The following is a 27229-nucleotide window of genomic DNA, read 5'->3' as shown; positions in this document are numbered from 1 at the left end:
TTCAACTAAGCTTAAATATGCATATTATGTCTCAGATGAAGGGAGATGAGAAGTACCTGAGGACCTGGTTCTAGACACGACACTAATAAAAACAAAGTTAATACACAAGTAGCATTACAAAAACAAGGGGGACTTTTTAAATGGTCCACTAATCAGTCATCTCAGCAGATCCACAACAAGTCATCATCACTGTTGTTGGAAGTGGCTGTGAATATTTCATTGATGGAAGAAATATCAATTTCTAAGCCAATTTTCTGCACCCATCAAAGACGTTTCTGAATATCGATGCTCATAGATAACCCTCCATTTAATGTAGTGGTGGAAAAAGCGATTTTCCTTATTGAAATAGTATCCTAATGGACATCCCAAAGAACAAGATTTCTGAATTAGAACCATACATCCAGCAAAGAGTGTAATTAGAGAATAAGAGCCAGGATGGGAGGGGGATTAACAGACACAACCAACAGATCACATTAGAAGTTACAAAGGTGATCATGTGCTAATGGCATTCTTTGTCAGTTCTTCACTAGTGTGGAAAATGAAATGGAACCATCACAAATCTTCACATCACATGAGGAGTAGCTAGAAGTGGAGCAGTTTAGTTTGTAAGACCAGAAAACACCCAGAAGGGTAATTCGTCACTTCAAATACACAACACACCAACATAGGAAAGACATGTCAGACCTGCAAAAACTATGTCTGGAAAGGACAAAATTAGGACACGTGGTTGGAATCCCAAGAAAACTGCCTGAAGTTCATTCCAAGGTATACATTCTAAAGTTGGAGATAATCTACAGATTCATTGCATCCAATTTTCCTGCATTTTACAGAGAACAGAAAAATACTGATACATCTTCCTTAACAGGGTGAAAGGAAGCACTTTGATGGGGAAAATGTGATTTCCTGATTGCCTTGTGAGTTCCTCAGACATAGCAGAGTCCCTGGCACCTTGTAAACCCACACCAACCATATGCGGTCTGAGCAGAGGTTTCCCCATCACTGGGGTGTTGCTGATGCCTAAGCTGCAACACTATCCAGGGACAAGATTTCAAGACTCTAGTTAAAAGTCCTGCTATCTTAAACATTTCACCAAATTATCTAAATAGGTGTTTTCTTCCACCTTTGTGTTTCCAGAATTATTTTTAAATTGTCCCTTAAATATGTGTGTGTGTGCCTGTATGTATGCACACACAACTACTTAGAGCAATTATTAGATTTACTCTAGTGTATCTGACCACACCATTTCCCAGGTCAAAATCCTTCCGTGTAATTACTCGCTGCATAAAATCCAATTTCACTACCATTTGGGATGTGTTACCTGCCTGCCTCTCTGGTCCCATCTTTTGCTATTCTTCTTCCTTCCCCAACACTGATGAACCTCCATGCATCCTGAACGTTGGTTAAAATGGCCCATGCTTCTCACCATCACACTGTTACTGGTGTTGCTGTAACTGAAAAGAGTAATTACTGCTTTTGCAGTTTCTCTGGCTAACTCACAGGTCTTGGTTTGGATATTGCCTTCTTCTAAAATCCTCACTGATTTCAAAATCTGACTTAGGGCCTCTAACAGCATCCTATACCTCCGTTGTCACATACCAGGGCGACAAATCTTTCTTAACTTTCTTTCTCCCTTACCAAGCTATAAATTCTAGGGGGATAAGTATCAGGTCTATCTTTTTTATTGAATAAATTTGGTATGTAATCCTGTGTGAGTTTAAGGTATATAGCGTGTTACTTTGCTGCATTTATATATTGCGATGCAATGTAGAGATATTTATCATCTTGCATAATGATATTATACAGTGTTTTGTCTAAACTCATTGTACTGTGCATTTGATAGCTATGGTTTATTGACTATTCATTACAAGTGTGTACCTGTAAACACCATCAATCTCATTCCTCTCTCACGTGCCCTGGTGTGCACATTTTACTCTTTGTTTTTTACAGATTTAAGTTTTTTAGATTCCACATGTAAGTGACATCATACTTTTCCTTCTCTGACTTACTTCAGTCAGCACATGCTCAGCATCTATCCAAGTGGTTGCAAATGGGAGGGCTGATTTTTTTTAACTTTATATCTATTTTTTAATACAAAGTTCCTGCATATAGTAACAGCTCCATAAATATGTGTTAAATGAAAGACTAATTGTTAGCTGTTTGCAAGACCTGATCAATTAGCTCCCAGAAGTCTGAATCTGTGCTTTCTCTTTAAAACTCATGTTCTAGGAGTTCCCATCATGGCTCAGTGGTTAACAAATCCGACTAGGAACCACGAGGTTGCGGGTTCGATGCCTGGCCTTGCTCAGTGGGTAAAGGACCCCGCCTTGCTGGGAGCTATGGTGTAGGTCGCAGACACAGCTTGGATCCTGTGTTGTTGTGGCTCTGGCATAGGCTGGTGGCTACAGCTCCAATTCGACCCCTAGCCTGGGAACCTCCATATGTCATGGGAGTGGCCCAAGAAATGGCAAAAATACAAAAAAAAACAAAACAAACAAAACAAAACCTCATGTTCTAGCATAGACAGCCACTCTACATGGTAGATTTCATTATTTTTTAAAAAATGTTTTCCCTAATGTCTTTTCTTTTTTTCTGTCTTTTTGTCATTTTAGAGCTGCACCCGCAGGGTATAGAGGTTCCCAGGTGAGGGGTCGACTCAGAGCTATAGCCACCAGCTTACGCCACAGCAATAGCAATGCGAGATGCAAGCCACATCTGCAACCTCCACCACAGCTCACAGCAACACTGGATCCTTAACTCACTGAGCAAGGCCAGGGATCAAACCTGTGTCCCCATGGATCCTAGTTGGGTTCATTAACCTACTGAGCCACAGCAGGAACTCCCCTAATGTTTTTCTCCCCCCCGCCCCGCCCCCTGCTTTTTAGGGCTGCACTAGCGGCATGTGGAGGTTCCCAGACTAGGGGTCGAATGACAGCTACAGCTGCCAGCCTATGCCACAGCCACAGTAACTCGGGATCCGAGCCGTGTCTGCGAACTACACCACAGCTCACAGCAACACCGGATCATTAACCCACTGAGCGGGGCCATGGATCGAACCCATGACCTCATGGTTCCTATTCGGATTCATTTCTGCCGCGCTACAACGGGAACACCCAACCTTAATCTATTTCTTATACCCTGGCGTCAACATGCAGTCAACCTCTCTCTCTCCCTCCCCGCCCCCCCCCCCCACACACAGAGTAAACACTTACCTTGCTACAAGCATCGGTGTCAGCTTGGAGAACATAGTAGGCAGCACATTCACCAGAAATGTTACATTGATGAAGCAGTCTGTCATCCTGTGTCTACTCTGCGTTCACTAATAGTTGCATGGAACCATGTGGCTTATTTTGACTATCCCTTACCCTTTGAGTACCTTTGGTAATTGGCTGTGTTGACAGAAGCAGCCAATGTTTCGTATCAGAGGTTCCAGTGGGTGCAGCATGTGTTGATTGTTTTCTCTGTCAATTTATTCTGGTTGCCCAGCAATGAAATCAAAATGAAACTGTCACAAACCGGTAGCTCATCAAATCTAAAGCAAGACAGACAGCCCATTTCTTCTGACTGGCAAATAATCCACAGGGGTGTTCTTTACCCTCTATAGACCAATGCACACAAATGCACATTTTCTGGCAGAAAGGGGAAACATCATGAAATGGATGAGTGGAAAATATTCTTCAGTATATGAAGATTGAATGTATAAATTCATAATCTGATACTTCATAAGGAATTACAGCCAAAGCCACTGTGTGTGCGTGTATATTTCCTGCTGGATTTGGTATCTGCATCACTTTGGATATAATATATTCAAAATACTGCATTTCTTCTGAAATAAGTAGCTATACCTCTGTGGCCTTCTACTGAAGAGAAGGACTGAAGAAAGCAGGGGGGAAACAGTAGGGAGGCTGAAAGTGGCGGAAATTCAGTTAACTAAACAATGGATGCTAGACATCCATTGTTTCAACATCCATTCCAGTCAACCATCTGAGAAGAGAATACTGATCAGAAATAGAGTTTAGAGGTCTCGTCTCACATTCAATACCAAAGGAGTATTAGTTTTCATGATCCTGATGGCAAACTGGATTTCACTAAGTTGTAAACACTTAGCTATATCTTTTTTTTTTTGTCTCTATTTAGCAGTGTAACAAAAGTTGGTGTAACATAATGCCCTGATTGTTGAAAAACAGTAATTCTAGATGTTTCAATAACAAATTCATATTTTGTAAAGTAGTTTGCATTTTTTGTTTTCAAAACTATTTGTTTGGCCCTCATAACTGCCCAGAGAGTTGGCCAAGAAGATTATAATTTATTCCCATTTTAGAGGAGGAAAATGAGACTTAGACTACAAAGTTTGCTAATGATAAAATAGAACTAGAACCCAGATCTCCACACTTAGTTCAATTCTCCAGCTATTTATTTTCCAGATGATAAAATATCTACACCTATTACAAGGATTCACTTAAACAGTTATCAAATTAGGAACATAAAGCCTTCTTCACAATAGATAACAAAGATTTGTTCATTTATATCTATCTTCTGCCAAATCAATAATCAATCCAAGACCATTCCAAAGAGTCAGAGAGTGGATGTACATACAAGGGGGAAAGGAAAGAACTAACACTTTTTGGAGAATCTCTTGTGGACTAAGTTTAATATCAGGTATGTCAAAGACATTCAGTAACTTGTCCTAATGGCTATTAGAAGGTGGATCTGTAATAAGGCTAATTTCACCATGCCACATCATCTCAGTCTACTTACAATGGCCTTAGCAGAAAGTATTTATACAATTGCTTGCCTATTATTGATAATTATTTTATTTTTCATTTGGAAACAATCTGACTATAATCCAGGACGGTTTCTGTGATGAAGCTGAATTTAGATGTGAGCTACAATTTGCGTTGTCTTCTCACCATATGACTTGACCTAATATGCTTATGTTTGTTGGGTGTTATTTTCCCCCTTTAAAATGATTTGTTTGAATGGAATTATTTATATTGTTTATGCTAGCTCTCAAATCACATTATATATTTTTATATAGTTCATTGATATGTGGGACACAGAACAAGCTGAGCAGTTATGCGTTTTCACAATAGCTGATATCATAATTAGGCAGGAGTGAAATCACCACCTGTAGACAAACCAAGTTGGCTGGGCAAAGATTTTTAGTTAAAGTTACTATACAGGTCATTAATATAACCTAGAAAACAATCTAGTTTCCCAAAGTCATGATGAACAGTAAAAGGCACATTTCAAAATTACCATTTATCCATATTTTTAAATTAACAGTAATACAGAATAAGATCACTTATTTGCTGACTAATGCTGACACTTTAGTTTCTGTAACTGAATAAACATTAACATAAGGACAATATGGCAGACCACAATTGGACAATCAGTGCCAAATTGTGGAACCACAGGTCAAGAGAACAGAAAAACCAAACAGAATGAAGATCTTAGCAACTCATTTTTTTTTTCTTCCTCTATTGGAAAGAAACCAGATCTGACAATCCAAGTTTCAAAATGGCCCTTTGTATATGCTCTCAGAAACAAAATACCAATCAATTCGTGTCATAAATCTTAGAGAAAAAAAAGAACATTGAACACTGGGGCTAATCAAGCTCAGTCTCTAGGGATGCAGAAAACAAAGCCCAAAGAGGTGAAATGATGTTTAAAATTATACAGAAATAGTTCCCAGAAAGGAATTCCATCCTCTCTTATCTCCAAAATTTAAAGTCCAGTGACATTTTTTTCCCTACTGTCTGTGCATTATTTTCTATATCAGATTAATCCTTGCAGTCATAGCCTTCAAGATTTGACAGTGTGTCCATGTGTCTTGCATTGCTCAGTGAGAACAAAGCTTACAGGACATGAGCAGAGACTTTAAAAGTGCTTACACATAGGGGCATGCCCACTCTTTATGCTCTTGGAATCTGCTGGCACCATGTGAGTAAGCCCAGGCTAATCCACTGCCTGATGGAAAACTTAAGGCCAATCTGCCTTTGGCATACCACTTCAGCTCCAGAATCCTAGGTGACGCATAGGTGGCCTAAGATGCATCGGTCCAACTGGAGATTAGCAGGATATGGCTTAATTGAGCCCTTCACAATTGACACACACAACCAAAGCTAAATAAAGAGCAGTTATTTTAAGCTATTAGATTTTGTGATGGTCTCAAAAAAGGGCAAAATCCATGGATATACATAATCAGTGAATAGCACCATCCAACCAGTTGCCATGCCAGATATTTTGACTTCTCCCTCTCCCTTGCGATTACCCTCCACATTAAATGATGCCGCCAGCCCTGTAATTCTGCCTCATAAATGACTCACTCTGACTCATAAATGAACTGCTCCTTTCCTCATAATTCCTCTGCCTCTGTTCTAGCCTGTGATGCCATTATCCCTTGCCTGAATTGCTTTTGTCCCACAGGCTCCCATCTAGTAGACCTGTCTTCCTTCCTGTTAGCCTCCAATTCATCTTCCACTCCACAGTCAAGTTCTACAATTCATGTCTGGCGATAATATTCCCTTGTTCAAAACTGTCAGTGGCTTTCCATTATTCTTAAAATACATTCCAGACGTCAAATCATGGTGAGACAAATTCTCCTATGTTTTCGAAATTTCAGTTAGCAGGCATTCAGCTCTCCCAATGGCAGGTATCATTTCCCAAAGGATTTACATGACCACCTTCTCAACAATGCAATGTGTACAATTTTATGTCAATTTCTTAAAAGGGAATCATGTATTGTCTATTTCCTCCCTTTTTCCTGCGGCATGAAAACTAGATATGCAGAGGAGCTAACCTGCACAATCTGACCATGGGACCACACCCTAGGGAATGAGGGAGACTTAGGGAATGAGGCAGCCCCAAGAAGAAAGGAACTTTAGTGTCCAGATGATCTAGTAGAGCAGGTCACACTAGACGGCTACTCACACTAGATAGTTCACCTTTCTCTGGACACGTGCGTGAAAAATAAGCTTCCATCTTGTTTCAGATACTATACATAAGGTTGCTTTTTAGGGTTTCTTAGCTTACAGCCTAATAGATGTACATTATTTCGTGATTGTTAGATATGGCTCCTGTCACTGTCCTGCTCCCACTTTTTCCCAATCTCCTCTTCACCTTCTGAAGTGATAATCATCAGCTATTTACTTCTAGAACATCCACCAAACCTTTTACCTAAGCTTTTTATCATGGTCAATGCTTTTCCACCCCTTTCCTACTTTACTATCTGACTAAATTCTACCCAATCTTAGGCATAAACTCAGATAGTATTTTTTTTCTATAAACTTTCCCTGTTGTTTCCCAAGTCTGAGCTATTTTTTCCTCTCATGTGTGCTTATCATATTGACTCATTCTATTAAGATACCAAGCATGTTATTTTTGCATTGGTTTGTTTATGACTAAGCGATACATTTTTTTAATGCAAAAACAATGCCTCTTTCATTCACCATCATGAATCCAAATGATAGTGTGATACCTAATATATATACCATATATATATATATATACCATATGTGTATATATATATATATATATATATATATATATATATATACACTGGGCATTTTATATGTATGTGTGTGTATGCATATACACACACATATATATAAAATAAGTTAATCAAAAGTTCAAAAAAATTGAAAAGTATTAGTAGTTATGTGGGTAGCAGGGCTATAAGGGATTTTTTTAAAATTTTTGTTTAGTTCAATGTTTTTCAAAGTCTCTAGAGGGTGCATATGTTACTTTCATAATCACAAAACGCAATATAACAAAATGTTTTTTTAAAGTCTGTATCGGAAACATAAGCTGACTTCTAATTTTGATTTACACACAATCAAGAATATAAATATTAACTAGATAAAATATACTTCTACCTACTAGTTAGGACAACCATTGTATGCCTAGGCTGGCAACAAAGAAATATGAAACACTGTAATTGACCAATTTTGAAGTTCTATCCCCAGAGAGATGAGAAAAATCAATAGGAGCTGCTCCTCCCTCTCTCTAAGACGAATTTGTGTGTAATAGGAGACCCACTGAGGATGATGAATGTGGGCTATATTATTCCCTTGGAGCTTGTTTGCAAAGGCTTATTTGTCCTGTCTTCCACTGAAGTTTTCATAAAAGCTTTAAGGATTAGGGTTGTTTTGCAACTGAAATTTTACTCTCTGGAGAGACTTGAGCGAATCTAATGGTCTCATCTCAAAGGACATTTGCATAGGATTGGGCTTTATAATCTAAAAAGTAAAAAACACCCCATTTCTTCTAGCCTTCAGAAAAAAGTTGTAAAAGTGCAGTTCATGCAGATCTGAGAAAGCAGAGCATCTACTGGAAATATTTGCTTCTCACACCTGGGACCAAACATCAGACATGTTGATTTCTTTGTCAGCAGGTGGAAGTTACTCTATTTTCTCTCTTTTTTTTGCCCTTGAAAGAGTTAGGATGATTTGATTGATTCTGGTTGGTGAGCATTCAGTTTGGAATTTCTCATTGCTAAATTCATTCTTCAGGAAGGTAATGTTTCACTGCATGGAGTCAAAGGAAATCTCCCCCAAGATCATCAGTTTAATGAGGACTGGTCATTCATTGTGATGAGTTTTCCTCATTTTCTCTCAGAATGAGGACACATGTCACAGATACATTACACACAGAGAAAGGCTGGGCTAAGGTGAAGGCAGAAATTAATTTAATCTCCTGCTCTAGCTTCACCTATCTACATCGTTCAAACCAACAACAGCAACACAAAATTAATAGCTCAACACACTTTTGTATTTAACCTTGAAATATGACCAGGAAATTTAAACCAATACAGCACACAGACTCAATCAGTATAAAGAATCCATTAGCGATTGAGACCAATTTATTAACCTAAGAAATGTAAACTCAGTGTAATTGCATCACATATTCTATGGTTATAACTCAGCTAAAGAGCATGGAGGAATTGGCAGATTATCAACACTGGGGGTTATTTATTAAAAGTACAACTTAAAATATTATCAACTATTTCCAGCCATTTGTTACATCTTCCAATAAGTTGAAGATAATTCACTAATATTACGTTGATAGATATGTTAGAACTATACCAATCTACTTTCCATAACCTCATTTCCTTGTGTTAAACATTCTACTACCATCAGATTTGAGGTTCCTACTAAATCTTTGATGAATTGATGATTTTCAATAAAATGAATTGATTATTTCTGTGATAGGAGTTAGAACCTGAACGTTGGCATCCTTTGTTGAATTCTGACCCCCCAAACATTTCAACGAAAATTAACATATAAAAACAAAAGAAAACAAAATGTTCTTGATGTTCTAAGGGAATTCTTACACATTTAATGAAATTATATATTCAGTATTTAATTTTCTCCTACTAAATTCTTTTCTAGAAATTTCCCTCTGTCTAAATATATGTAATATCAGGAAATGTACTACTTTTAGAAGCAGGTTATTTTATTCTTGGATAATTTTATTTTTGTAGCAAGTCGTAAAGTTATTTACCTGATACCTCATTTGAAATTCCAACAGCTTGGGGTAGGGGGCTCTATAATTAAGCTATCAATATTATAATTTGTAGATGAGGATATAGATTAAGTTATTTTATTTATTTTTATTTTTTATATATTTTTTTCTTTTTCTTTTTTTCCTAGCCACACCTGCGGCATATGGAAGTGCCCAGGCTCTAGAGCAAAAAGAAACAACATTTCTTCTTACATTACATTTTGCTATTAATGTAATCCGTCCAATTAGTTTTCTTGGCAGCAATATCTCACTGTTGATTCTTATTATACTCATGGGAAAATATCACCTCTATATCTTTTTTTAAAGTGTTGCAATTAAAGCCACATAAGTGCAACTTACCCTTTCCGTTCTCCCTTTGATGTCGTGATTCAGAAACTATGCTCCCAGGAAACATTGGTGGTTGACAAACAGCACTGTGTTCTCCAGCTACAAAAACAAAAACAAAAACAAAAACAAAAGAGAGAGAGAGAGAGGAAAAAATTGAGTATTTCACTATTACCATTTTGAAGGGGCAGACATCGTTTGATAGTATTGACCTCAGATTACATTATTTTACTACACATTTTTTTCTGATTTTTTATTGTTGTTAAACATTTTGATCATGACAAGATAATAAAATGGGTAGCAAAACTGGTTACTGGAAGAACTCAGAAATCTAAGTCATATCTGCTTCCTTAGTTGGAGTACTTTTATTTTTTGGTGACTTGTGTTCACAGAGCTATGATTTTATAGAGTTTTTAATTTGCGCAGCATTGTTTTAATGTAGTAAAATTTTCCTCGGATTTTAAGATGGAATTAAAATGTACACATAAAAAATGTGCATGGTTAAAAAAACTCCATTTGTTCATTTCAGAAAATAATACTATATTTCCATGTGTTCCAGCATCTGAGCATGGTGAAAATCCATTGCGTTAGAATATATTTCATTTTTCTTAACCAACGTTACCTCATTCTCTCTTTCCTTATAGTTTTTATATGAGACCCAGAGTGCTGAATGGATACATGTGAATAAATTCTGAATATAAAAAGTATACAACTCAGTTCCTAGTTCTCTCCCTCTCAGACCAGAAGATAAAGCAAATGTTATCTGCTGCAGGTTCTAAGAAAAAATAGTTTGAATATTATAACTGTGGTTCTAAAACAACACTTGTATATTACCTCTCAACAAATATTAGGTACTCTCATCTTTCTCCAGTAAGGCACAAACTGTGAGGAAATGCAGTGAAAATAAAAACTAACAGTGACAATATAACACTGGTACCTAATTTTTTAGGGGCTTACTACATCATATATGCAGGCCAAAGATTTCACATATAATATTTCATTGAATACTCACAATAATTCTATGAGATTACTTCCAATATTGTTCTCATTTTACAGATGAGGAAACAGATTTATTGAGGTTGAGTAGTTTTTTAAGGTTAAAAAACTACTGATTTTCTCAAATAAAATACCATTTTATTGCTTATTCATTGAGGAACCAATGGTGAAAACCCCTATTTTTGCTCTGATGGTCTATTTCCTCTTAAAGTATATTTTTTTTGGTGAAAATTCTAACTTTCCTTCTAAGCCTCTAACAAAAACAATTTCTAAATATACTGTTTATTTTCCAAAATAAGTCATGCTTTTATTTTGAAAAAATGTACCTGCAAAACCAGACTACAAATGACAACAATGGCCACAAAATAAATTGTATTGTTTTATAAACAATGCTTTTCCAATAAGGAGTAGAAATTACAAAAGGATGTCACACTCATATTTGAGTCATTTATAAGTAAATTGTATGATTAATCACAGAAATAGCATCTTCCTTGTTTTCCATTTTCTTACTTTCTTCTCTCTCTCTCTCCTGTGTGTGTGTGTGTGTGTGTGTGTGTGAATAAGACTGTCCTCCTTTGACTTATGTGGGCTCAAAATCTCATACACTTTCACTTCTCACCTCCCCATGTGGAATATTTTATCAACTCTTTCAATTCTGAGTGAACAACAAATACGTCCCCCCTTTTTCCTTTTCACATCCATCGCTATAATAATTTTGTCTTTCCTATTGCAGTTGCCTCCAAGTTGAGATCCTTGACTGGGTCTCTTCCTTCTGACTCACCTTGGATAGTTCTGCAAAGTTCCTTTTTCTCAAAAGTTCCTTTCTGCATAGTAGTTAAGAGAATTTATCTGGAAGTCAAGTTACCAGGGTTCAAATTCTGGCTCTACCACTGACTCACATAATGCTGGACCAGTCCCTGAAATACTAGGCCTCAGTTTCTCTAACATGAGAATAATAATATTGCCCATGTCATCATGTTATAATGAAGACTGTAAAATCAAATCAACATAGCACTTAAAACAGTGCCCAGAGCAAAAAATTATTAGCCATTGTTATTATATTCAAGCAAAAAGGTTTTAATGCTTTTGTTTCTAAACATAGCAATCAAGATATCTGGTTCCAGTCCGGGTTGCAATCACATTTTCTCATGATTTCAACTTAATTCAATATCTGTTTAGCCAGAACCCATCTATGCAAGGGAGAGGATTAAAAAGACAGATGCAGTCCTGAAGGAACCTGAAATCTGGTAAGACTAATAGAGTCATAAATAGTTAACCACAAGTTGAGTCCTGTGCTGCGGCAGGAGGCAGGGAGTAACTGGTTGTTTTGAAGAGGTATATTGGGTAGAGGCAGAGAAGGCTGCATTGATGAGGCAATACTTGGACTGGATCTCTTCATACATGAGAATTTCACCAGACCAGGCCATTCAAGGAAAGGAGGAGAGATGCAGAAAACCTGTGCAGGAACACCATCCTCAGCCGTGCAGAACTTTATCGTATGCTTGCCTGAGTCTTCCCCTCCTCTCTGCTTCGAATTCCCATTTTCCTCTCATTGTCAGCACTTCCAAATCTTTTACAACTCCTGAGACTCAATTCAAAAGTTATTTACTCAGGGTACCCACTGTGGTACAGCGGGTTAAGAATCCAACTGCAGCAGCTTGGCGTGTGTTCGATTGCCTCCCTGGCACAGTGGGTTAAAGGATTTGGTGTTGCCACAACTGTAGCTTGAATTCAATCCCTGGCCAGGGAACTTTCATATGCCATGGGTGTAGCCATTTAAAAAAAAAAAAGTTATTTACTCAAGGAAGCTTTGATTTTAGGATGAATGAAGGAAGGAAGGAAGGAATGAATCCTTTACATTCATTTTTTCCCCCCCATGGCATCTTAGCTAAATCTTTCTGTGAGGCTTCATATATTTTATCTTATAGTTATTTATGTGCAGAATATAAATTCCTTAAAATTAGGAGCTAAGTAAAATTTATTTTTGTACTTCTTCTAACACTTGGACAATCTCTAATAAATATGCAGAAGATATTTGTGTAATTAAATGCATGTTGTTTTAAAGCCAGAAGAATTCAGAATGGAAAAGTAATCACTGCCCTGACTATAAATTCCCTAAAGGCAGAAATTATGTTCACCTAATTCATATCCCTGAAATAATATGCCACAAATACTTTTGAGTCCATATCATCAGATCATACCTGTGGCAGTGGCCATCCCCAATATCCAGGCTTCTCAACTCCAAGGTCATTGTCTACCCCTTCGAATTATGAGTTATGTTATTATTTGAAATCTAAGAATTATACACCCATCTCACCACTCTGTGTTAATGTGTCTACTCTCTGAGTTTTACAGCTAAATGTGTTCATTCGACATTATAAAGATAATTATATAGAAAAATACATATGAAGTGTGTTCTATACTTTTATGGCTAAATAATACTAACAGTGTATTTGTATTTAAACATATCCTTTTCATTTAAAGTTTATGGAATTTCTAGACTTGCAGGACTAGGGAGATCCTTTTGAAATCACGCTATAAAAGAAAGGAAGCCTGGGCACTAGGGACCAGAGGATTCTCATTTAAATGAGTAACTTCTGCAAAGAAGGTCAGAATGTGAGATTATGGATTTTGCTGAACGTTATATTTGGCTAAAAAACAAAAACAAAAAAAACACAAATCTCAGCAGATTTGTTTAATTGAATAGGGTTTTCAAATCCACTTTCATTAGCTAGAGTGCTGAAGGAGGCAGCAGTTCAGAAATGAAATCCATTTCTAGTAGCTTATAGAGATAATGATAAACCATCTTAAGTCTGGGTTTATTAAAAATGACTGAAATGCATTATATGGCAGCAGTAACTGTAATGGCTGGTTTACTAACCAGTGGGGTGGAGTTAAGAATGCATTAAAATTTCTACAAAAGAAAGCAAACAGCAGTGAGCCTCTATTGTTTTTGACATAGTTAAATGAACAGTTATTTCACTTTGTGTGGCTAATAAAATAAGACTTGTAAAACCAGAAGGAACATTCCCTTTGGGAACTTGAACAATGTGAAACACCAAATATTAATGAAATGGAAGCTTCTTTCTTTATGCACGAGTGATGTATTCCTTAAAACACACACACACACACACATACACACACACACACACACACATACACACACACACACACACACACAGAGGAATAAGAAGGACTCTTTTCTTAGAATGGATAGCAGTATCACTGATTCTTGGTATGAATGAGGTTTGATAAAACAGAGCATGTAGAAGTAGAAAGTAAAAGATAACCCCAAGGAGGAAGGGAAGAAAGAGCTATGGACTGTACCTATGAAATGTAATTATTATATACACTAATATTAATTCCTGTCATTAATTTCAAGTCATTCCTTGATTTTGTTCATGAAAATTTCAGACTCCTGGTCTTTCCATCCATATTCATCTATTTATTTATTCATAGACTCAAAATTATTTACCTAGGAGGGGTGAATAAGACATGTAAGATCACTGCCCTGATGGAGTTTCTGGCTTAATTATGAAGGACTATGTTAAATAATTTCATGAACATATTATTACAAATGTTATAAGGAATTTAATTTTAAAAAAAACAACATAGGATTCAATAAGCAAGGCCGGCTTCACAGATACAGGAGCTTCCTCATGAGAGCACATGCTCAGAAAAGCAGAAAAGCTGCAGACTTGGTTTCATGCTCTCTTTTACTATCTGGAAAGTCTTGCTAATTTTATGCTTGAAACTGTGTGTTACCATGAAGTGCCATGGCATGAGGGAACATGCACATGAACACAGAAGATAGTGCAAGATGAGTACACGCCATTCCTTCCTGCCTGCATTCATATTAGCACAGGATTCTGATGAGCCTACACTAAGTGGCAATTCACGGACACTTAAAAGAGTATAAATATCTTACATCTAAGATTGAGTAAGCAGCCATACTCACAGCCAGCCCTTAGAGGCAACACTTCCTGTTCTAACCAGAATTTACTTTGAACGTGGAAAGGGGCTAATGACATTGAAAGAAATAAGAGTGATCAAGGAAGTCCATCATAGCCTTTCTTACTCATATTACTTCCCTGTATCAGCAACCGCTTATGCTGGATACGATGGCATTGAAGCAAAAGGGAGACAGGCCAACCCGTAGTTCCTTTCCTTTCCATCCTTCTTTATCCATTAGCAAGGAAAGTGGAAAAGGTTGATAGAATGTATGCATATCAAGAAATGAAATAAAAATATCTATATTAGTTTTGTGCAATATTTCCTCTATTCTGGTAAGAAGGAAATGCATACGCATGTATGAGCTAGAAAACAGGAATTGTGTAATTTCTATTTTTGCATACATGTTAAACTCATATTTGCAATTAAAACCGGCTTTGCCCACTGTAATAATAAATGTCAAAATGTAATAATTTAAAACTTTATGCCATACTATAATAATTTATTAAATGAATGCTAATAGTTACTAATTTTAATTTTCCTTTATGCCATAAAACTTATGCCATACTATAATAATTTATTAAATGAATGCTAATAGTTACTTTATGCCATACTATAATAATTTATTAAATGAATGCTAATAGTTACTAATTTTAATTTTCCTTTACTGAGATCAACAGTAAATAACAAAAAAAAAAAAACACCATGACAAATCCAGAGAGAGGAAGGAGAAGGGAAAACCATTATAATCTATGCTTTTCACAGTGCTTTTGTTCTGCCTTTTGAACAGGGAGTTCCACATTTTCATTTTGGGCTGGAGTCTGCAAGTCAAGTAAATGCACCTGCTGTAAGATTGTGTGGCAAGGTTCTGACTTAACCTGGGAAGTTAAGGAAGGATTTCTTGTCAAGTGATAATTAAACTGAGACTAAAGATGAGCAGGAGTGAGGTAGATACAAAGAGCAATAGGAGCTGTGGGTGGGGGTTGGGAGAGTTAGCTATGCCAGGCGGAGAGTCAGATCCAAAGAATAGAGAAAGAAGGAGGTAGGGCTGTTTGTGGAACAGAAATAAGGTCGGTGTGGTTGGAACTTAAGCAGGTAACTGGGCAAAGCTTCCACAGTGCTGCAGCTCTTAAAAGAGGAAAAAACAGTAAGGCTAAAACCAGGGCAGCTGGAATAGCCAGGCTTGATTAAGACAAAAGCTGCCCTATGTTATTATTACATGCTTGTCACTCTGCCAACTGACTTACCAATGTTATCTTTTTGGTCCTCCAACAGACAAAGTGGGATTGACAGGCTTCTTCATTCAGATAAGGAATGAAGTTCAGACAGATGAATAAATTGGTTCCACGTCAAATAGCCAGAGAGTAGCAGTCATAGATGGAATATTCTTCTATATGAACTAGAATGTAAGCCTCAAGAGGGAAGGGACCCGATCTCTCTTTGTGTTTCTATACTCTCACCACATGGCACATAATAAGCTCTCAATATTTGTTAAATGAATGAATGGATGAATGACTTGATCTTGAGTGACTCTTATTTGGCAAATTCATGGTGTCTTCATGTTCAAGTGGATTTTAAAGTTTTGGGTGGAGTTTTGTAAACTTTGAGAACTGGTAATGTTTCTTTTCAAATGAACTATAAAAAATGAAAGAGAAAGCAGCTGATTTAGTTGAAAGAGGAAAGACAGGAAGGTAGGGTATAGACTTTGCCTTTATTAAGGGTATAACCTTGGATAAGTCCCTTCTCTTCAGTTCTTGTTTTTGTTTTTGTTTTTGTTTGTTTGTTTTCAGTAGAATAGAACAGGTCGTGGGTGAGATTATTTCTAGTTCTCCAGTCTTATGATTTGATTCTCAATTATCTGACAATAATTGAATGCAATACATAAAGTTTCCCTTTTACAACAGAGAGCAAACACAAAATATGATACATAGATATTCGGTGCACCAAATTCCTCAAAGACACTACATTCATTCATTCACTCTTAGCAATCCTTTCTAAGAGGTGTACCCATGCCGACAAGAAGTAATGATGAAATGATGAAATGGACACTGATCTCCATTTCTGGAAGCAGGAAGACCTTGAGGCAGGAAAGCATGGGTTAGAGTTTTTCTGATATTCTAAGATGGTAAAGGCCAAGTCTAATTCCACTTTGAATCATGACTCAGGTATCAAGTAGAGCCAATGCTGCCGTAATGTGGAGTCAGGATGCCAGAACCCTTCAGAATAAATTTCAGCGTGTGACTCACTTGACTACTTTCCCCACTTTGACTTTCCCTTGGTGAAAGAGCAAAAGCAGGCAGCTGTAAAACCTCCTCCTATACAGAAGAAGATCTGGGCCTCCCACTCATAAAACCAGTCCCATTGACATGGAGGCAAGCATGTGAACAAGAGGAGCAGGGCAGGAAGCGTAATGGGCTCTGACTCACACAGGGTCCAGGAGGTAGACCCCATGGAGAGGAGATGGCCCTAGTGTTCCTACATCGACGTATGACTTGCCTAGCGGAGCAAGAGGCATTTCTTACAGGAAGTGAGCACACAAAAGATGCTGCATGAAGCACCAGTTTTAGGTATTTGGGGAACTTCCACTGTTTCTAACATTCAGGGCGGGTAAGCAAGTGAAGAAAGCAAGTATTACTTAGCTGCTTATGAAGAGTAGAAAACATCAGAAGGATACAAACAAATAGTCAACGCTAGCCAACACCTGGAGCAATCTAGCAAATATTATGAACAGTCGTAGTTTTGAAATTGAAGCATTGAATAAGTTAATTATAGTTTAAAAGCAATCACCATTTTTCAAGGCAAGAAGATTGTAGAATGTGCCTCCCAGACCTCCAAGTTCAGAGAGCTTCACTGAAGGGACTCAGCTACTGGGCTCTGAAATCAGTTGCACATTTCTGCCCAGGCTATGTTTTCACTCAAGCTGCTTCCAGCCAATGATTGAGCAGAGCAGGCTTATCTCTGTAAGACAGGGGACTCCTCTGACAGCTGATTCTGCCCTGAGGACACCCTAACAGCCTTACCACATATTTCTCATTCTCTGCACAGAACGTTTCCACCCAATTTCCAGTTTCTCTCCCCATCACTTGGGAGTGGAAGTACATCCTGGCTTGACGATTCCCCTGGCCTTCCCTTCAAGCCCATCTTCATTTTCTTTCAAAAAACCTTCACTTTTAGAAAAATTTGATCTCCGTGTCTGCTTCTTGGGAAACTAGACTTACACAAAGATACACCTGGAGAAGAAACATGCTGAGGGAACCACTCTTAGTCTCAATCTGGTGAATGAGTTACTGAGGAATGCATTAGTTCAGCACCTACTGAATTGAAGGGAACACAAACATGTGGAAAGGTACTGAGTCCTAATTATGTGTTGGGTGCTGTGCTAACTGCCTCTCCTGTCTTATTTCACTTAATTCTTTCAACAACCCATGCAATCGATTCTTTATGGATGAGACTAGGGCTTGCCAGCTCATGAGTGTTGGAGCTGGAACTCCAAGCCAGGTTTTTATTGGTTTAAAGTAATTTACTTTATCTATTTTAAAGTCTATGCCTTCAACTAACCTCTACGAAGACATTACCAACAGTTTCCTGATATCATTTCATATGGTAAGAAAACATTAATAATACGCCTGTAGAAGAAATATTTAACTCACCACCACTAACACTACCATTGCTATTATCATTATCATCATCACTGTCCTCTTCATCGTCATCGTCAGTCACAATCTAAAAGAGACTTATAATTATGGAGCACATGTATACATATATGTTCTATTCTTCAGCTCTTATGATTACCCGGTGAATCAGGCAAACCTTTGAAACAAAGCTCAGAGACATCTTCTCAGCCTAAGTCCAGGAGTGTTTTCACTGCATCATGCCACCTCTTTCTCTGTGCTACATCTTTGCCCAAGGTAATCTAAAGATGTTGAAGATTTAATACTTTCTTTTCTATTTTTATTTTTTAAAGTTTTATTGAAGTATAGTTGATTTACAAGGTTGTGATAATTCCTGCTGTACAACAAAAATGATTCAGTTATGCATCATTCTCTTTCAGATTCTTTTTGCACATAAATTATTACAGAACATTGGGTAGAGTGTCCTGTGCTATACAGCAGGTCCCGTTGGCCTATCATTCCATAAACGTCAATGTGGATATACCAATCATAAACCCTGGTCTGCCCCAACTCCTGTGTTCTTTATATACTAGTTGTAACTGGCAGTAGGACACTTGAAATCTTGGTTTAATAACTGGACTCAGTAGGAGAAATCTGATGTCCTTATTCTAGAAACAACTTTCTCTTTAGGACCAAGAGGACTGAGCAATTTGGGTGGTATTATAGGAAACCTTTTGCCTCTGGGTCAAAGTCACTGGGCTCCAGACCAAGCCAGTAATGATCAAATGCCAGTGTGTCTGACAGCTGTCTGGTGGCCTCTGTGATAGGGCCTCCAGCCAGTCACTTGTGGGCAGCCTTCCATGCTGTATGCTATGCTTGCTGCCATCTGTAACAACAGGCACAGGAGAAATGTTGGCAGTTCAAATAGGCATGGAGACCCTGGTATCCATTATTGGAGACCGATACTTAAATCCTAATTTAATAACAGCTCCCAAACCAGTAGCAATTTCTCTCCAAAAGAAGGGTCTTTCTCTGGCCCATCTGCCCTATTCATCACCCCCAACACTTTCTCTTTTCCAAGAGTGAGATGAAAATTTACCTTTGAATTAAGCACAAGGTCAGATAAAATAAGTCGCTGAGAGCAGTCATTATATTTTCTGTCACTGGACCAATTAAGTTTTCCAGCTGTCATTTTCTGATGTTGCAGCTCCATAAAAAACGACACTGAGATGCATTGATCTGTGTCAAAGCTGCTTCAGAGGGAAAATTGGACCAAAAATAATGATAATTGTCATAGGATGTCATACCATTAAATGAAAATATAAAAAGCAAAATGCTGTGGAGAACCTGCAAAGTCATCCTCCATGTCGAGGTGACACCATGTTACAACAACATAAGCCCACTGTCTCAGTGATTGTCCTTGTTCTGTCCTGGAGACTCCCCCTAGTCTCTAAAACAGATTCGACCCAGTTATTTCTGCTAATCTGACTTCAGTTGAATTTGCAAACTAAACATGTAAATATATATGTGTAATCATTTGAATAAGAGAACCTTGCTGGAATCTCAAGATTTATGCAAATCAGATCTACTTCTTTTCCTATAAGAAAGTTCAACCCATAAATTCATTTTTACCAAAAATAATCCTCATCTAATGTTTGCATAACTGGAACCTAAAATTATTTTTGCTCTTTAACCCCGAAGTGTATGTGTGTATGTTTGCGGGCACACGTGTGTGTGTGCGTGTGTGTACGTGTGTACTTGATTAATGGGATTCTAGTTTTAAAAGTAGAGCATTTACTGGGAGTGAAATGGGACATAATAAAAAGAAGTTAAAAGTGCATATAATAATCATCACCACAAGAGGACATGAAATGTTCCAAGGACACAGAGGAGAAAGGGTGCTCCTCGACCCCCAAATGATGAGAGACAAAAAGCAGAGTATAACGAGGAAAGGTACATTGGTAAGATGTAACTGAACTTACCACAAGATGAAAGAATGGGAGATGACCCTATAACAGTTTCATTATTTGAATGTTCATTTCTTGGAAGGAAGAGGTCATTATTTTACAACTCTCTGAGCCTGCAACAAAAATGTAAATTTTTGAACTAACTTTAATCTCAAAAAATGGTATTTTGGGTGAACACATTGGCAAATTGCTCAGTTGGTTTCTTGTCAGAGGGTAGAGCACATCTTTCCGTGGGATAGTGTCCTCCTTTACCAGTGCTTTCAATCAAGCTACTTCATAAAACAATTGTTTGAATAAAGAATCTCATTAGAATCTGGAGATTGATGTAAACTAGGTCATCTTCTTGTGCTATAAAAAATGTTCAGTTGATTAGATTCATTTTTCCTCATATTCAAACTCCATCCACTCTTTGCATGCCTGGAACCTAAATTCCTTTTTGTACATCAGTTTTGAGGGGCCTTCAGGGACAGTTCTGAATGCAGTAGACTTTACCTCTTAGAAATGATGAGAGATAAACTAGCAGTGAGTTAGAACCTTTTGCACAGATACAAGATTCAATGACCAAATTTTAAGAATTTTATGAGTCATTTACTGACCATTGCTGTTATTAAAAATTAAATTACATAAATTTAAACTTAAGTGAATTATATTAGAAACAAAGGCAATAGATATTCAAAACTCAGTTCCTAATGATTTTGATACTTATACTATTACCTTTAAAAAAATATTGGAGTATAGTTGACTTATAATGTTGTGTTAGTTTTCAGGTATACAGCAAAGTGAATCATATATATATGATTCTTTTTTTTTTCCATATGGGTTATTGCAGAATATTTAGTGAATTTGTTAATTTATAAGTTGGTCCTTGTTTTATATGTATACAATAGTGTGCATATGTGTAACGCCATCACCCTAATTTATCCCTCTCCGTCATGGTTTCCCTTTGGTAACCCTAAGTTTGACTTAGAAATCTTTGAGTTTGTTTCTGTTTTATAAATAAGCTTCTTTGTATCATTTTTATTAGATTCCATATATGTGGTATTAGATGATATTTGTCTTTCTCTGGCTGACTTACTTCACTTAGTATAATAGTCTCTAGGTCCAACCATATTGTGGTAAATATCATTATTTCATTTGTTTATGGCTGAGTAATATTCCATTGTATATATACACACCACATCTTCTTCCATTCCTCTGTTGATGGACATTTTTGTCACTTCATGCTTTGTTCTATTATCTATGTCTATTGTAATGTATGGCAGGAATACTATAAAATGGTATTCTCAGAGATTTCATTGTGGCTCAGCGGAAACAAATCTGACTAGCATTCATGAGGATGCAGGTTCAATCCATAGCCCTGATCAGTGGATTAAGGATTCATGAAGTGGGGCAGGCCGCAGACACGACTGGGATCCCGTGTTGCTGTGGCTGTGGTGAAAGTCGGCAGCTGTAGTTCCAATTCAACCCATAGCCTGGGAACATTCATATGTAGCAGGTACAGCCCTAAAAAGACAGCATAAAAAAATAAAAATAAAATGAATAAATAAAATGGTGTTCTCTTCCTAGCATTGTGTACAAGGGCATCACCTTGGTAACTTTGTTCCACTGTTTCATTTTTGTCATTTGTTAACATTATGGAAATATTAACTAACATTCATATTGGAACTATACTCATGCCCATTTCAAACCAATTGGCTATGAGTATAACAGTTCTACTAAAATGAATAAGAACATTGCATGAGAATCAACTAGCTATTTGGATAAAGTGGATTGCATATTTCATTAATAATAATAAATTTTATGTTTTATATCAGACAAATTTACAATAAATCTAGGTATGTGTAAATTCATATTATGTACACTTTCTATATAAATATAATACATGTTACCTTTTAGTGGAAGGTGAGCCAGTTTTTCAGCAAACTGCTAGAGAAAATTGACTGGAGAAAAAGACATCAGATTATGTAGGGCCTTACAAGCCAGGAAAGAATTACTAGCTGCTATACAGAGGAGTGGGAATCACTCTTAATTAATCTTTGCATGGATCTATGAAATTTAAGTGGCCTTCACACAATGTGGCACATCTGCTCTTGAGAAACCTGGAAAACATATGTCACTGTTTCTTTCAAGACTGGTACTTGAGTGAAGCATGAATTAACAAGAATCTTCTGATGAAAAGAAGGCTCTAAATGGAGCTTCAAAATGAAGAGGAGTCATATTTTCATCTTTTTCCTGAGTATTAAAGCATCTTAAATGCTTTTAGCTTACTGTAATTCATCTTTTCTCTGAGAAAAAAATAATTAAGCATGAACCACCTTCTAGGCAGTACCTATATTTTAGGGTTGTATGAAATAAGGGGTGTTTTGTAGCTCTTTTCTTGAAGATTCCTTCTGTAATGTTCTTTTTTAAAGAAATAATATGGAGTGCTTTTAAAAGCCATTTCAATAGATTTTAGTTATCATCAAATAGACTTCAATGCACAAATATGTATGCACAGGAATTTCTTGCAACATTTGCAATAATGATAAAGTGGAAAGAACATAAAAAAGGACCAGCAAAAGACCTTAGAGCAATCTACCCAAGCAATACCTTTTAATCTTTAGAAAGAATGAGGAAGATCCATAGGCAACAACATGAACTGCTGTCAATCAATTAAAGGCAGCCTAGCCTGCATAGTTTGAATGCATTATTTTAAATTATAAGTATATTACATTCGATTAAGCATAGAAAAATTTTTAGAGAATTTACTTTGAACTGTTACCCCTGATAAGCTCTGAGGAATGGGGAAATTTGGGGGTTTTATATATTTTTTTAATTCTTTTATATAGTGTGCATTTTTCCCCAATGAGCAAACATTAATCTAATACTAACAAATGCCAAAAATGTCATCTTAGAAAACAGATGTTCCAGGTAGATTTTGGTCTTTGCTTCTTCTTGCAAGCGGAAGTGGGGAGGGAGGGATTATAGCATTGACAGTCCAAATGTTATCAACTTAAATACTTGCCAAGGTGTACAAAACCTCCAAAGCCTTCCAAGGTCATTCTAAACCTTATATTCAGAGGAGAAATGAAGTCTGACCTATGCAGAGAAATCCCTTATTGGGTAGAGGTATTAAATCACACTAGTACTTAAGATCCTGAGAGATCTAGTAAAATCCATACAGTTCTCCCTCTTTTTCACAGTGCTATAACATCTAGACTAGAGGTTGCTTCGTGAAGTTAATGGTAGATAAATTAACCCGTAAAAGAATGAGCCTCTATGTGTGTTTAGCCAGTAAGAGGCTTTTCACATTCCTCCAAGGACACACTGAAACAAGTAGAAAGGGATGAGATATTTTTTGAGGACAAGGACATTTTGCTTGTATACCTGCTTTTAGCTTTATAGTGGTTTATGGGTATATGATGCAGGCTTTTCTACCTTGCTATTGTTAATCCAAAAGTCTTTAAACCTGAATGAAACTAGTGCTACACACTGCCGGTTCCACAAAGCCAGATTATCTCTGGGTGAGAAATTAGAACGGAAGAGAAATGGAAGTTCAAAAGAAGAGGGCAAGAAAGGGAGGGTGAATAAGAAGAGTGGAGAGGAAAAGAAAATGAGGAGGAGATAACCACCTCAGACATAGTGACCTTCATTATTTGGTCTCATGATGGATAACACCAGACCTAAATAGTTATCTGGTCTCTCTTTCACATCAGAAATATTTCAAAAAAATCCAGTCCACAAGCATGCTCGAATATGTACAGATATTTAGCCTTCTTGGGCAGCAAGAGTCACTGTATCCCATCTACTCTTCCCATTTATTTATTTTTTGTATTTTTATTTTTTAGATTTTATTGGAGTATAGTTGACTTACAATGTTGTATTAGTTTCAGGTGTCCAGCAAGGTGAATCAGTCATATATATATATATATACACATACATACATTCCTTTTCAGATACTTTTCCCACATAGGTTATTACAGAGTATTGAGTAGATTTCCCAGTGCTATACAGTAGGTCCTTGTTCTCTCTGTGTGTGTGTGTGTGTGTGTCTGTATAGTAGTAAATATGCAGTGGATTATTGCTCAGCCACAAAAAAGAATGAAATAATGCCATTTGCAGCAACAGAGATGGACCTAGAGATCATCATATTAAGTGATGTAAGTCAGACAAAGACAAACCATGAGACTGCAAATATATGGAATCTAATAAAAATGATACAAATGAACTTGGTCACAAAATAGAAACACACACAAATATTTCAAAATCAATCTTATGGTTACCAAAGGGGACACATTAAGGGGAGGGATAAATTAGGTGTCTGGGATTAACATATATTCTTCCCATTTAAATGGTAAAGGATCCTGGTAGATCCTACTCATACTTCCACCAGTTTATTTAGTCATTCTTTTAGCACGTGCTGAGCATTAAGTCTATGCCAGGCACCGTGCTTCGTGCTGGTGATAATAAGTCAGACATACTTTCTGCAATTTACACCACAGTCACTTTGGTGACCTCATTTCCTACAAACCTTCCTTCCTTCCTTTGACTCAGCCATGTTTTCCCTCCATGCTGCCATCTGTTTTTACACCTTCAGAAATGTGCAATGAGTGGTTGCTCCACTTGGAATACCATTTCCCTAGACGTCCATATGCTTAGCTCCCTCACTCCAATCAAGTCTTGGCTCAAATGTCATCTTCTCAAGAAGGCCAACCCTGCCCAGCTCATTTAGTTCTGCAGCAACGGATCTGTAGGCACTTCATCCTTAGCATGATTCAACTTATGAGATGCTGTATACTTTAGTCATTTAAGTTTGTAATTGTTTGTCTATCTTCCCACTTTACAATGGAAGCTTCTTAGAAGAAGGGATCTTATTGGTTTTGCTCACTGAAATATCTTGAATTACTAAGAACAGAATTAGGAACAGTGGCTGGTACACAGCATTTGTCCAATAAATATTTGTCGAATGAATGAATAAATGAATATGCATTATACACACAAGGAATGTTTAAAATTTCCTGCTCTGACTTTTTAGTTTTTGAAATACTTTCCTTCTGTTTCTGACCTATACTAACTCAAGTCTCCTCCAATTCTAGTATTGGATTATCCTTCTTCAGGTATTTTCCTTGTTTTTGGTACTTGAGTTCTTTTTGTCTATTGGATCAATTGCTCTTTACTAGAGATTTCAAAACCTACTAAGAATGTACATTGATAATCACCTTCTGCAACATTTAAGTAAAAACACAGCAGTATAGAACACAGGGCCCTTATGTATAAGAGATAGTTGGAGAACACATGGGTAAGGCTTAATATTCATAATAATATAGAGAGAAGGCTAGGAGCTGGGAAAAGACTCAAAAACTTGGGTGAAGAAAAATAAGGAAAAGAAAAACTTCTCCAATCTTTCAAAGTTCAGTTAAATCACAAAGTCTCAGACAAAATGACTTGTTTTAAAGTTATATAGTAAAATCTCTTCTCTTCTCTCAAAGATTACCTGATTTTTCTTTAAAATGTAAATCTATTATGATTATTCAAACTTTGCTGATGTAAATTATAAGGAGACTTCTAAGTCAGTAAGAGTTTCATCCCCAAGAATTGTCCCATTCTAAAAAAAAAAAATAAAATTGAAATTAATACAAGCAAGAATTCTATGAACATAAATACTCTCTGTTCCCAGGATTAGAGTATGTCAAGTCTTGAAAACTGGTTGTTTCTGAACTATTGCTATATCCCAAGCCAAAGAATATTCATTTTTAGGCTTGGATCAGACAACCTTGATTCCTTTTTTTTCCCCCTGTGTTTTTAGGGCCACACCTACAGCACATGGAGGTTCCCAGGGTAAGGGTCAAATAGGAACTGCAGCTGCCAGTGTATGCCACAGCCACATCCATAGCAATGCCAGATCTGAGCTGCATCCATGATCTACATACTACAGCTCACAGCAACACCAGATCCCTAACCCACTGAGTGAGGCCAGGGATCAAACCCATGTCCTCGTGGATAATAGTCAGATTCCTTACTGCTGAGCCATGATGGGAACTCCTAGAGAATCTTGATTCTGAGATAGAACACAGACCTCTTCTGATTAATGGAAGGGTGATAGTATCGAGAAGCAGGGTCGGAATGCTTCAAAGAATTATCACAATTCTGCTATGGACTTGTTATACGGCCTTGGCAAATAAAACATCTCATAAGCTGAGATGAGTTTCAGTTTCCTCCTCTGTAAAGTAAATTAGTTTTTTTTTTATAATTCAATGAATGTTATTATATTTATAGTTGTATAACCATCATCACAACCTAATTTTGGAATACTTCCATAGAATAGCTGATCTCTAAGTTCTCTCTCATCTCTGATATATGATTTCATGAAACAACAAGCCATGATGAGATTTCCCATCCAGTTTGAAGTAAAATTATTTGTAGAAAATAGCTGCATGTATATAAATGTTTTCTGGGAAACACATTCATACTTTTATTTGGAAAATTGGGAAATATATCTTCTACTTCTGTAGCTCTGGCCACATGAGCAGAAAACCCCCTTCCTTTAACTAATGGGTTACTTGAGAAAGACCATTCAGCTGAATACATGGCAGGCCTTGCACTCCTAGGTCTTAGCCTAGTCATGTATTGTCAGTTGTTATATACAGAAAGTATTTTTCAGTGGTCTTGAGGCAGTCAGCTGTGGTCAAAGAGTAACAAAGGAATAAAAACATTGGAGAATGGGAGAAAAGATAGTTAAGCGTAAATCAGTGTTAAGGGCTTTTATTCCTCTATGTTATGAAGGGCTTCAAGCAGAGAGTAAATGTCCTATGAGGAAGCCCTTTACCTTTAGTTTCTTTAAATCTCCAAGGAAGGGAAGGGAGCACCTCAACTGGGAAG

General features: G+C 37.0%; 1 protein-coding gene across 14 annotated transcripts in view; it reads right to left on the bottom strand.

Annotated features, from left to right (window-relative positions):
- LRRC4C (leucine rich repeat containing 4C) overlaps window positions 1–27229 on the bottom strand; it is a 1216912-nt gene that overhangs the window by 273949 nt on the left and 915734 nt on the right. For all 14 annotated transcript variants that reach the window (XM_021085270.1, XM_021085271.1, XM_021085272.1 and 11 more), the window contains one exon: window positions 9862–9948. The gene's annotated coding sequence lies outside the window, so the exon portion shown is untranslated. The remainder of the gene's footprint in view (window positions 1–9861; window positions 9949–27229) is intronic.

This window comes from Sus scrofa, chromosome 2 (assembly GCF_000003025.6).
Source record: "Sus scrofa isolate TJ Tabasco breed Duroc chromosome 2, Sscrofa11.1, whole genome shotgun sequence".
In the NCBI taxonomy this organism is placed as follows: Eukaryota; Metazoa; Chordata; class Mammalia; order Artiodactyla; family Suidae; genus Sus; species Sus scrofa.
This window is presented reverse-complemented; position numbering and strand designations above follow the sequence as displayed.